The following is a 12,786-nucleotide window of genomic DNA, read 5'->3' on the forward strand; positions in this document are numbered from 1 at the left end:
CACGGTGAGCTGGGACTGAGCGCAGCTCCGCTCCGACGTGCACGGGGTCACGGTGAGCTGGGACTGAGCGCAGCTCCGTTCCGACGGGCCCGGGGTCACGGTGAGTTGGGATCGGTACCGGTAGCGGTACTGGTGTCTTAGTCTACAGTCCCTTCTCGATGGAGTTATCAGACACAAATGTGGTGAAAAGTTGTTTTTTTCTTTTGGTCCCTGACCATATTGAACCACACCAAACAAACACCACTGAGGAAAACAGAGTGATTTCATAATTGAAAAAAACAGAACTTTTACTTTAAGAACTTTGTAGAAGGAATGAGTGAATAAGCACACAACTGTGTTTTAGGTGTTAAAAAAAAAAACAAAGCAAACCCACTGCTGTGTAGTCGATTCTGAATCATAGCAACCCTATAGGACAAAGTGGAACTGCCCCATAGAGTTTCCAAGGAGCGCCCGGTGGATTTGAACTGCTGACCCTTTGGTTAGCAGCTGTAGCACTTAACCACTACGCCACCAGGATTTCCCTAGATGTTACAGCAACTGCTAAATTTTGTCAGCTTGGTGCCTTTTGATAATTCTGTTCTTTGAATTTCTTCGTTTTTATATTTAGCACTGTTTTCAGGTTGTAGTTTTTGATGTTGTCATTGTGCTCCACTCCCAAAGTCTCTTAGAAGTGCTTCATGAAGAACTGAAATGCCATAAAGTCGAATCAATATATTAAGTAAAAACTGAACTTCAGAGTTGGAGAGTAGAAAAAGAAATTGTGACTATTTCTCCACATGCAATTTAGCTCCCAGAAAGAAACACAAACCCGGTTGCTTGGTTCTTTTAGTTTGATTAAATTCTCTGACCACAAAGGTGATACACATACATTCTGATATTGACTATGAATTGGATGGTAAGGAAAATGAGGATGTATTTTTATCCAGTGTCAGGAAAAGAAGACAAAAATATCAATCATACTTATCTCTGAACTTTCAGTGGGGTAATATTTATTTAAAAAAAAAAATTAACCACTAATTAATGTTTAATAGAATTTTATTTTGTGTTTACTTAGCTATAAAGTAAATTTGCATAAAACAGAGGAAATCAAGAATGTGGTACCAGTTTTATATAAAAAGGCCTTTATCGTTTTTATATACTGCCTTAAATTCCAATTTTATCTTCTTTTCACCAAAAATGTCACTATCATTACCAGCACCATGTGAGGATATTTTCCAACAAGTTTTCTTTTATTTATGATTTTATGTTAGTATAATATTTACTTATTATGCTTAGCCCCTGCTATGGGCTTATGTTTTACAACTGAAGGATAAAATACTATGACAATCTGTCTTACATGATGTTTAAATGGCAAGAGCAGAAAGCTAATGATGTAAATGTTTTTATTACTATTTTATTTCTTAGGAATTTTAAGATAGTTCTAGCAATTATAAGCTACTGTATATATTCTTAACCCTACGTTAACAGTCAGACAGTCTGGAATTTCTGATACTGGAATTGGAATTGAATATACATTTTCTTGTTGAAATTCTATCTCAGACCTTGACATTACTCATTCTCTCTCCTTTGATCCTATATGTTATATTAACCCTGTATGTTGTATGGATGATCTACCACAGATCCTATTTTTCTCTTACTCTAGATATGATAGCTACAGTTTTCTCAATTGATTCTGGAAAAGCCTCTTTTAGTTTTAAATCAAAGGAGCCCTGGTGGTGCAGTGGTTAAGTGCTTGACTGCTAACCAAAAGGTTGGCAGTTCAAACCCACCAGTCATTCCACAGGAGAAAGATGTGGCAGTCTGCTTACATCTTTTGTAAGATTATAAAATCTGTCTGATTACAGCCTAGGAAACCCTATGGGGCAGTTTTACTTTGCCCCACATTGTCACTATGAGCTGGAATCGACTCAACAGCAATGGGTTTGGCTTTGGTTTTGAAATCTTAATTCATCCTTTCAAATGATGCCACTAAGTATTGTTAATATTAATGCTATCATATGTTCATCAGCCCTCTCTTTGCTCCAATAAAAAGCCAGAAGGGAATTGAGTACTAATGTGCTCCAGCATCAAAGCAGGTGTGTCATGGGGCTGTTCTTACAGCCTGGTTATTGGTCATCTTCCTGGCTTTATTCATCTACTCTTTCGGTATAGACATGATAGCCAGTAGCATGGCTTATTCACATGGTATAGGTGAATGTGAGATAAAGGTGATCCTGATCTGTCAAAACCTGTTAAAACTAATTGTGGGCATCACTAGTCTGTGCAACCACCCTCATTGTTGAACGTTAGTATCTTTTTTCCTAAAGGACTTGTTCAAAGAGTAGAGTATGTTTGGACTTTTATTTACTTATAATTATTCTCATTCATTTCTTGGCCTATGTTTTCGTCCTACAAATTTACTTTATGTTCTTCAAGATCAAGCTTCATAATACTATATGATCCAGCAATTCCACTCCTAGGAATATATCCTAGAGAAATAAGAGCCATCACCTGAATGGACATATGCACACCCATGTTTATTGAAGCAGTATTCACAACCTAAGTGCCAATCAACAGATGAATGGATAGACAAAGTATGGTACATGGTATATGCAACAATAAAGGCAATGATGGGTCCACAAAACATCTCATAACATGGATGAATCTGGAGGACATTATGTTGAGTGAAATAAGTCAGTCACAAAAGGACAAATATTGTTTGAGACCAAAAACCTTTGCCATCAAGTAAATTCTGACTCATAGCGATCCTATAGGACAGAGTAGAAGTGCTCTATAGGATTTCCAAGAAGTGGCTGGTGGATTCGAACTGCCAACCTTTTGATTAGCAGTTGAGTTCTATGAGGTCACTATTATAAAACCCAAGAAAGGTTTATACACAGAAATAAACAATCTTTGACAGTTATAAGGGAGGGGAGGGATGGGGAAGGAAAGTCATTAACTACATAGTAGACAATTGTTAAATTTGGTGACGGGAAAGATAATACATAATATAGGGGAAATCAGCACAACTTGACCAAGGCAAAGTCATAGAAGCTTCCTAGACATGTCCAGACACCTTGAGGGACTGAGTTACTGTGGCTAAGGACTAGGGACCATAGTCTGAGTGGACATCTAGGTCAGTTAACATAACATACTTCATAAAGAAAATGTTCTACATCCTACTTTGGTGAGTGGTGCCTGGTGTCTTAAAAGCTTGTGAGTGACCATCTAAGATACACATATTGCTCCCTTCCGTCTGGAATAAAGAAGAATGAAAAAAAAAAAGACAAAGACACAAGGAAAATATTAATCCAGAGGATTAATGGACCACGTGAACCACAGCCTCTACCAGCCTGAGTCCAGAACAAATAGATCATGCACGGCTATAACTGACCACTCAGCCAGGAATCACAATACAGGGTCTGGACATAACAGGAAAAAGATGTAAAACAAAATTCAAGTCCACACACACAAAAAAAAGACATACTGGTCTGACAGAGTCTGAAGGAGCCTCCAAGACTATAGCCCCCAGATGCCCTGCTAATTCAGAACTGAAACATTCCCCAAATTCACCTTTCAGCCAAAGATTAGACCAAAAACCCAAACCCAGTACCGTCGAGTCGATTCTGACTCATAGCGACCCTATAGGACAGAGTAGAACTGCCCCATAGAGTTTCCAAGGAGCACTTGGAGGATTCAAACTGCCAACCCTTTGCTTAGTAGCCGTAGCACTTAACCACTATGCCACCAGGGTTTCCAAAAGATTAGACAGGCCTATAAAATAAACATTAACACATGTAAGGAACGTGCTTCTGAGTTCAATCAAGTATACAAGACCAAATGGGCAACACCTGCCCAAAAGCAAGGATGACAAGGCAGGTAGGGACTGTCCTTGACTAATGGACTAATGGTCACTGGGAACCAGTTGTGGAAGAGGGAGAGTGAAGATGCATTGGAAGGATTCCAATCAATGTCACAAAACTATTTGTTTATAAATTTTCGAATGAAAATTAATTTGTACTGTAAACTTTCATTGAAAACCCAATACAATTAAAAAAAAAAATCAAGTTTCTTTATCTCCTTTGCGTTTCTACCCGAGCCTGACAGATTCTTAGTACAAATTAGGTAAATTATTTTAAGAAAATCTAAGTGTGTCTGAAATATATATGGTAAAAAAGGAAATTATTTCAAAATAACACACCTCACTATGTAATTATTTTTCAATACTGTGGAGCTTGATTTTTTTCCTTTTATATATAGAACTTTTATAATACATATTAGAGTTCTTAAACTCAAACTTAAATATTAAAAATACAGGTTAATCATGAGTTCCCCTCAGAGAAAGAGAGCTGTAAGCAAATGGTTCTTGTCCATTTTATTGGGAATGAAGATACACAAAATATAAAGTAGCAGGTTGAAAAATCTAAAATCATGGTGATCAGGGAGAATTCATGTATCAAAAATTTTACATCAAGAATTTTCTTGGCTATATGCTTTTTTTTTTATGCTTACAAAGTAACTTTCAGGGGTTCAATTTATTGCTTATTTAATTTTTACACGTACTTGAATATCAAGATGTTTCTTTTCAAAATTAATATATGGACTTAGAATAAGAAAGAAAGCTTTCTGTATCTTTCACAATTGTTATAATTAAAAACAAGTCTATACCTTGATTCTATTTATTCTGAGGCAATTGAACTGCTCAGTAAGCACTGCACAACATTATATGCCATCACTGTGCTAGGTCTTTAAAGAAATGACTATTGAAGGGGTAGACAGATAAAGATAGCTTCATGGGATGGGATTTTGGGCTTTGGGTTTGCAATTGTTTAAAAATGTGTGAATTAGAATATGACCAAAGTGGTACAATCTGACCAATATAAACAGACAACGCTCTACTCACATAACAATACACACTTAAAAAGCTGTATTTCTTATTTCAGTTGAAATATCATTCAAGCTGCTACAAATATTATTTGCTTACCAACTACAAAGTGTCTTTCTAGGAACTATGATTATAAACATGAGTTATTTATTTTTTTCCTGTTCAAAAATGGCTTATAGTCCAGTAGAAGGCAATGAAACAAGTACACAGATAAGTAACTATAATTTATTTATGATTCCTTTCTACCCTGAGAGTCTGGTACTATCAGCAACTAACAGTCACTAGGGTGCTTTTGGCTAAGTTTTTAAATTCTAAATTCACACTTGCATAAAACTTAATTAATATGCCATGAACGATGGTAATAGAGACTGGTAAGATGAAAAAGTGTTAGTCACACTTGTATTAAGATTCTGGTTTAATGAACTCGCTCTTGCTGGATAGAAAACAATTAGCTAACCTACACTGGGAAGGTCAGGTATCTTGCAATATCTCACAGTATAGAAAATACACCTATAATTATAAAATAATACTGTACTTTTTCACTTCCAAGGTTAATTTTGTATTAAAAAATAAAGATCTTGTATCTCTCAACCTTGTATGATTTAATGTGCAATCATTGAATCATATTTTTAGCTCCATCTTCAGCTAGTCCTCATGAGATACTGAAGAGAGATGTTGGATGCATGCTGATGTACAACCTGGACAACCAAAGGTACCCTCCAGTGTGTAAGAGCTGTGAATGTGTTATAAAAACAAGATGGAGGGACTGCAATTTGTGTATCACAGCACCATTTGTGAAACTCCAGACACCTACAGGTAATTAATCCTCACCTATCCTTCCAGGGGAAACCCTGGTGGTGTAGTGGTTAAGTGCTACGGCTGCTAACCAAAGGGTCAGCAGTTCGAATCTGCCAGACGATCCTTGGAAACTCTATGGGGCAGTTCTACTCTGTCTTGTGGGGTCGCTATGAGTCAGACTCGACTCAATGGCACTGGGTTTGGTTTGCGTTGGTTTATTCTTCTGGGCTAGGATGGTAGCACGCAGTTTCATTGCATTTTATACGTGGGATAAATAATTAGCTTCAAGTCGGTTGCAGGGTGGGGAATAAAATAGAACACTATTTCTTATTCCATAATTTAGCTATACTTCTTCTTGCCCAAAAGAAGTCATTGTATTCTTCTGTTACAAGAAAGAGTCTCTAGTTATTTCTTATTTTGAAATCTTGTCTTCTCAATTAGATTTGGGCCTGGGCTGCTGCTTTTATATCGTCTAATATTGGTCACATGGTAAAAAAAAAAAAATTTTAGGTGCTTAAGATACTTGGAGTTTTTTTTGTTTTTGTTTTTAAGTTTCTAAGACTTTTGTTTTAAAAGGGTAGCTGGTACTCAATGGAAAAATGGAATATCACAAGAATGTTGATTCATGAGGGTACTCTGACTGCTGATACATTGAATATTGACTTTTCTTTGATGGGCCTATGGATTTTATGCCTTTCTAGCACATTTTCCCACTTGTAACAACAAAGATGCAGTTTTCTGACTTTTACAAACGAGAGGTGCTGTGAGAATAAGAAAAAAACTGATTTCAACTCCTTTGAGAAACTTATTATGTAAATATACATTATTATGATCATAAATAATAATAATGTATTTTCTGAGGCATAATGCCAGAGCAAGAGCCATTTGGGTAAGCAAACATTTGTTAGTTGTATGGAAGTTTCATCAAATCCAGTCTCCATTCAGAGATAATAGATACTTAAGTGGATTTTTCTTTTTTATGAGTGCACCTCAAGGTTTAGGAGCAAATGCATTGTTAAAAAAAATCAGACAATAATAACGATAATTTTTCTAAAATCTCTTATGGCCTGCCAAATTTGTAGCATGAATGCAAGTGGAAAATCACAATCTTTGGAAAATTGAATTGGATTCTCTTTAATTTATTCTCTCATTCATGTCTGGAGTCTAATCACAAATTCCTCAGACTTGCTTGTCTTGGGTTTTCATTAGACTAAGTTTTTTTTTTTTTTTTTTTAAAGCTCTGAACATAGTTTTGGTATGTTCAGCCCTCAAGGAAAAGAAAGTTGTCTTTTCTTAAGACAGTATTATAAAATTCAACCATACAACTAAAATAACATCAGCAATACTCATAGTGGGGAGGTATTTATGATACCTTATTAGTTAATCTTTGTTAATAAACAAAGGGCTTATAAATTATGTTAATGAGGCATACCAGTAGGAACTTGGGACTAGTTTATTTGAAAAGCTGGAAATAAAGGGGAATGCCATGACTGTCTTCATATAGGAGGAAAAAACTTGTGGAAGCGGACACAGTCTTATTCTATGTTGTTCTGGAGGTAGAAATGGAAATTTAAGGTGCAAGCTGTAGGAGAGTAAATTTTAATTCAACATAAGGAAGGGATTAGTAATAATGTTCCCAAATACAGCAAGTGTTTTTACCTCTGTTAGGTATATTATAGAAGATTCCTTCATCACATTGGGGATTTGAACCCCATGGGTCCCATGAGCCTTCGAACTCTAAAATTCTGGGAATTTCACTTGAATAATCTGTCCTCACTGCAAAATCCTGAATACCATACTTGACTAGTCCCCAAATAGGTGTCCTCTTCCAATTTTCCAACTTTTTTGTTGATTAAAATACTCTTCTTTCCAATTCCAATTATCAAAATGTTTGAGTCATCTTTTATCTTTCATGCCTTTCTCTCCTAAAATCTCTCATAACTCATCAGTCACCAGATCCTACAGATTCTTATTTCTCAGTGTCGCTCTGAGATAGTATTTATGATTTATTCTCATCTTCTATAAATTAATCAAGGCCCTTATCATTTTAGGCCTGTAATACCACAATAACCTCTTAATATGTCTCCCTAACATTGGTGTATCTATCCTTAATCTATATTTCCCTGTAGCATCACTTTTGTTATGTGACTCTCCTTATTAATATTTTGCTCAACATAATGTTTTCAAGGTTTCCCTATATTGTAGCATTATCAGGACTTCATCTCTCTTTATAACTAAGTAATATTGCGTTGTATGTATAGATCACATTTTCTTTATCCATTCCTCTGCTGATGGACATTTCAATTATTTTCACCTTTCTCAAAAGGACAAATAATGTATGATCCCACTTGTATGAAAGATCTCAAATAAGCAAATGTATATAGAGACCAAAATTTATTAGTATTTAGCAGGTGTGGGGGGAGGGGAAAGTGGGAGTCATTGTTTAGAGGATCCTGAGCTTCTCTTAAGCATGATGGAAAAATTTGGAAAGGGATAGTGGTGATTGATGCACAATGTGATGAACACAATGTCACGGAATTCTACATGAAAAATGTTGAATAATAAATAAAAGAATATCACATTTCCTCAGTCCTTTTGACAGAGTTCAGCCTTTCTCATCCCAGTATTTAAAATCTCTTAATATGCTCCCACCCTGTGAATATTTTCTCTTCCTGTTTCCAGACATCAGCCAACTTGCTCACTTTAACTCCACTCGACCCAACACACATAAACAAGCTCTGTTGGCTTCTTCCTGTTTCTTTGTGCTTATGGATACTCCTTCCTTCTCCCACATATTTTTAGGTATATATCTTTCCTCTCTTCCATGAAAAATTCTTTCCTCCATTATGTTACTCCAAGATTATTTCTTCCTATATATCCTACAATGTCCTTTGTTTTACTCTGAAATTCATAAAACCCACCATGTGATCTCTACCAAAAGAATACCCATTTTTAAAATATTTGTTCTCTAGTTTTTTTAAATATGTATATGAATATAATAAATATCACACTACTAACTAGCTTTAGCACTATGCCTCTATATTTAATTTTACATTACAATTCTCTGCAGAGCTTAAAGCAGTACATACATGAACATTTATTAAATATACATTGTATGTTTATCAGATGAAAACAATTAAGAATTGTAACTAGTGGAAGTGAAATGGAGGGAAAACAAAACAAACAAACAAAAAAACCTGAAGTGGCTTCCTAGGGAAAGACATATCAGATGTCTGTGGGTATCTGCTTATATTGATTCTCTTAGAGGAGGAGTCATGAGTGGCAATAAAGTCGGCGCGTCTATATCTTTTCTTTTGGCCCATTTTGATGAGCAGCATGCCATGGGCTATTAGCCCTCCAAAAAAACATTTTCAGTTAAGTAAGATAGCTCACTGTATATGATCCTCATTTTACAGTGGAAGCTTTAGGCTTTATTATGTCTGAAATAATCTGGAGCACATCATCTTGACTTACATTTTCTACCATGAAGTTCAAGGCGAACAGAGATTTTACTGAATTTGATTCATATCACCAGTTTATTATTAGCAGATGTAATGATGGAGCCATAAACCTGTCACCCCAGGTGGCACTAATGAACTCCTTTCGCGAGCTCCCTCAGCAATGAGGGTAAAAGTGGAATTGAAATGGATACTGGTTCTTTATTTCTAGAGGTGCAAGGACTGCATTTGTGGGTGGGAGATATTACAGCAGTGTTAGTGATTGACATCTCCTTTGAAGAGAGAATGTCATTCCCTGAAATTCCCAGAACAGGTAATTTAGTCTCAATCTTACCTCAATTCCAACTTCCTATACATGTTGGATTCGTTGTATGAATTTTTTCTTCTAAACTGCATAGATAAAAAAGATAGAAAAATAGAAATGGCAAATAAATATAAATATAAATTGCAAATAAATATAAATAAATAAATACAAATTGCATAGATAAATATAAATTGCAAATGTAAATGTTTACATATATAAATTTTAATTTTAGTGTTTTAGCCTTAAAAGATTCTATCCCAGAAATAACTAGCAATTCATCAACATAATCCCTACAACACCAACATTGTGTATCATATATAGTCTACTATAGAGGCATTAATAATTATAATTAATATAATATAAATATGCCATAATAACTACATTAATAACTATAGAAAAGTTTGTTTAATTATAGATAAAATAAGTGTTATGACCAAAAAGTACATTGTGCTAGGAGAGCTTATGACAGAAAGACCTGATCTGCCTTGGAGTAACAGGGGAGAAGAGAGAATGATGGAATCCGGGAAGCTTCTCTGAACAAGCGACATATACCCTGAGACCTGAACAGTGAGTTTAAGCACTGGGCTGCTAACCAAAAGGTTGGAGGTTCAAGTCCTCTCAGAGATACCTCGGAGGGTAGGGCTGGTGACCTACTTCTGAAAAATCAGCTATTGAAAATCACGTGGAGTGTAGTTCTACTCTGATGCACATGGGGTTGCCAGGAGTCAGAATCAACTCCATGGCAACTGGTTCTGAAGGGTGAATAAAAGAAAAGCGTTAACTAGTGAAGGTTAGGGACTGGGTGAGGGTAGGCATTTCAGCAAAGCAAACAATGTATTCAGAGTCAGGAAGTTACTCAGCTCTTCAGAGGAACAAAAAAGTGGCCAGTGTGCTCTGAGAATACTGAGGAAAGAAGGGAGAATACGTGAGATCGAGTTGGAAAAGCAAGTAAGTGCAATATCTTGAAAAGCCTTGTTAGCAAAAATAAAGAGTTTGAATTTCATTCTAAGAAGTGGAAAGTTCTACTCTTTTGATGTAATACACTTTGAGGATCACTTTGATTTAAAAGGAAGCAGGAGATCAGTTAGGCATTGACAATATTTCCAAGGAAAGATGATGGTAGCTTGGGTCAACACTGTGACAGAGAAAATAGAGAGAAGAGGAGGGACTAGAGATGTAGTAAGGAGGTAGAACATGGTGGATGCTTTAAAGTACAGGCTGAGAAAGAATGAGTGGCTCTCCCATGTTTATGACAGACAGAGCTGGGTGGATGGTGCTGTCATTTGTCGAATTGGAAAATGGCAGAAAAGGAGAAATTTAGGGGTTTAGTTTGGACAATGCTGAGGTGGAGTTGTTTGAAGTAGGCACATGAGGTAGATAGGTGGATATTTAAGGTAAAAAAAAAAAAAAAAATTAAGGTACAGCTCACAAAATACACCTGAAAAGCACAAGGAACTTGAGCTGCTTCTTTCTCCCAATTTGAGTTAAGGGGTCGGCATGTGTTTGCATAGCAAACACAGTCAGACACAAACAAACACCCACATGCAAATGAATGAAACACTGATGAATAATAGAATTTTTTACCAAGTTTTATCATACGACACAGCTTCGCACATTTGTTATTGTTGTTAGGTGCCCTCGAGTCTATTCTGACTCATGGAAATCCTATGTACAACAGAATAAAACACTGCCTGATTCTGTGCCATTTGTCACAATTGTTGCTATGCTTCAGCTCATCGTTACAGCCACTGTGTCAATTCATCTCATTGAAGGTTTTCTGCATTTTTGCTCACCCTCTACTTTAATCAGAATAATGTTGACCTCCAGAGACTGGTCCCACCTGATAATATATCCGAAGTACCTGAGACAGAGTCTCACCATACTCGCTTCTAGTTAGTATTTCTGTTGTACTTCGTTTAAGACAGATTTGTTCACTTTTCTGGCAGTCCATCGTATACACGATATTTTCCGACAGCACCATAATTCAAAGGCAACAATTCTTCTGCAGTCTTCCTTATTCATTGCCCTGCTTTCACGTGCACGGGGGTAATTGAAAATACCATGGCTTGTGTCAGGCGAATCTTAGTTCTCAAAGTGACATCTTTGATTTTTAACACTTTAAAGAGGTCTTTTGCAGCAGATTTGTCCAATGCAATATGTCATTTGATATCTTGACTACTGCTTCCATGGGTGTTGGTTGTGGATCCAAGGAAAATGAAATCCTTGACAACTTCAGTGTTTTCTCAGTTTGTCATGATGTTGTTTATTGGTCAGTTGAAAGAATTTTTATTTTCTTTATGCTTGGGTGTAATTCATGCTGAAAGATGGAGTATTTGTTCTTCATCAGTAATTCCTTCAAGTCCTCTTCACTTTCAGCAAGTAAGGTTAAGTTATCTACATATCGAAGGTTGTCAATGAGCCTTACTCCAGTCTTAATGCTGTGTTCTTCTTCATAGAGTCCAGCTTCTTGATTTATCTGCTAAGCATACAGATTGAATAAGTGTGGTGGAAAGATACAACCCTGACACACACCTTTCCTGATTTTAAATCAGGATTATCTCCTTGTTCAGGTCAAACAACTGCCTCTTTGTCTGTGTACAGGCTCCTTATAAGCATGATTAAGGGTTCAGGAATTCCCATTCTTCTCAATGTTATCCATAATTTGTTAGGACCTACACAATCAAATGGCTTTGCATAGTCAAAAAAACACAGTGAACATTTTTCTGGTAGTCTCTGCTTTCAGCTAAGATCCATCTGACATCAGCTATGTTATCCCTCATTCCATGTCCTCTTCTGAATCTGGCTTTAATTTCTAGCAGTTCCCTGTTGATGCACTGCTGCAACCACTTTTGAATTATCTTCAGCAAAATTTCACTTGCATATGATAGTAATGATGTTGTTTGATAATTTCTGTATTCAGTTGAATCACCTTTCTTTGGAATGAACACAAATATGGATTTCTTCCAGTCAGATGGTCACATAGCTGTCTTCCAATTTTCTTAACGTAGATGAGTGAGCATCTCCAGTGCTGCCTCCGCTTATTGAAACATCTCAACTGGTATTTTGTGAATTCCTGGAGACTTGTTTCTCGCCAATGCCTTCAGTGCAGCTTGGACATATTCCTTCATTACCATCGGTTCTTGATCATATGCTACCTCCTGAAATTGTTGAACACTGACCAGTTCTTTTTGGTATAGTGACTCCGTGTATTCCGTCCATCTTCTTTTGATGCTCCCTGTGTCGTTCAATATTTTGCCCATAGAATCCTTCAGTATTGCAACTCCAGGCTTGGATTTTTTTCTTCAATTCTTTTAGCTTGAGAAATGCTCACTGTGTTCTTTCCTTTTGGTTTTATAACTCCA

The sequence above is a fragment of the Loxodonta africana genome, chromosome 5 (genome assembly GCF_030014295.1).
Source record: "Loxodonta africana isolate mLoxAfr1 chromosome 5, mLoxAfr1.hap2, whole genome shotgun sequence".
In the NCBI taxonomy this organism is placed as follows: Eukaryota; Metazoa; Chordata; class Mammalia; order Proboscidea; family Elephantidae; genus Loxodonta; species Loxodonta africana.